This window comes from Seriola lalandi, unplaced genomic scaffold, assembly GCF_002814215.2.
Source record: "Seriola lalandi dorsalis isolate HSWRI2012SDOR001 ecotype SW California unplaced genomic scaffold, Sedor1 jcf7180002054237, whole genome shotgun sequence".
Classification (NCBI taxonomy): Eukaryota; Metazoa; Chordata; class Actinopteri; order Carangiformes; family Carangidae; genus Seriola; species Seriola lalandi.
In genome coordinates this window covers 35,603-36,831 of record NW_019524790.1, presented here as the reverse complement: position 1 = coordinate 36,831, position 1,229 = coordinate 35,603, and the positions used below count along the sequence as shown (strand labels likewise).

The 1,229-nt window shown below is 38.2% G+C and overlaps 1 pseudogene; it reads left to right on the top strand.

Moving 5' to 3' along the window:
• Positions 1 to 2: 2 nt before the first annotated feature.
• Positions 3 to 524, top strand: LOC147819211 (odorant receptor 131-2 pseudogene; annotated as a pseudogene).
• The last annotated feature ends 705 nt before the right edge of the window (positions 525 to 1,229 follow it).

Below are 1,229 nucleotides of genomic sequence, written 5' to 3'. Positions count from 1 at the left end.
ACTGCATCCTCATCATCCATTGCCTCAGCTCTGTGCCCTGCATTGTTATTCTCTCCACCTTCTTTGTATCAGCGTCCCTGAGCTTTTACAAACAATATCAGTTATGTTCAGTGGAGGTGTTTATGTTTTACATATGGCAGCAACATCTTAGATCAGCTATATATCAATTCCAGTTTTTGATTATGTGCATCATCCTTGTTTTCTCTTATGTGAAAATAATGAAAGTGGCCAAAGCTGCATCAGGAGAAGATAAAAAGTCATCAAAGAAAGGGCTCAGAACAGTGGTTCTTCATGGTTTTCAGCTGCTGCTTTGTCTCATCCAGCTGTGGTGCCCATTCATAGAAGCTGCTTTGTTTCAGATTGATCATAGTTTATTTTATAATGTCAGGTACGCTAACTACGTAATGTTTTTTCTTGCACCGAGATGTCTGAGTCCTCTCATTTATGGCCTCAGAGATGAAGTTTTCTTTCATACACTGAAAAACTATGTCTCCTTTCGCTTGTGCAAAAGAAATACTATTTAATTAATTAGAATCACAGTTAGTCACTGTTTGTGTGCAAGTGTTTATCTGTGACAGGCATGGATGTCGAACTTGGGTTAATGGTGCTCATGAATTTTGCCATAAAACCACAGTATTTGTGATGATGGATAATTATCAGGTGATATTGATATTGTAATGAGTAATCATAATCAGTGAGGTACCTGGTGGCTGTCTCCATGTTGTTGAGTGTAATTTGCCTAATTTTCCTGTGAGTGATAAACTCGTTCATTTTAATGCCAGTCTCGCATCCACACATATAATATGGGTGTTGTTCGTGAACTGTAGTCAACATCTTCAAGAAGAAATTCAGTTAAGATAGAGGGAATGAGGGTCGTTGCTTTTGGCTTCTTTGTTTCCAATGCAACATGCTTCTTTGGTTCATGGTATTAAATAGTGATCTTTGAGAAACAGCATGGTTTTTCTTTATTTCTGTATTTTTTCCTTTATCATTAGGTCTTTAGGTTTCTATTTAGTATTAGGCCATTTTTTTCCACAGGTCACACACAGGTCCCTTATTGTAGGCAATAGTTCATTCTTTATTTCTACCATAGCCGATAGTGCCCAGTCCCCATTGGCAGTTACCTTAGCATCAAGGGTTTAACACAGACCCGCAGAGATAGGACAAGAGTTTCTGGTAAATTGTCATAACACCCCATAACGATAACACCCCTCGGGATCATGATTTAT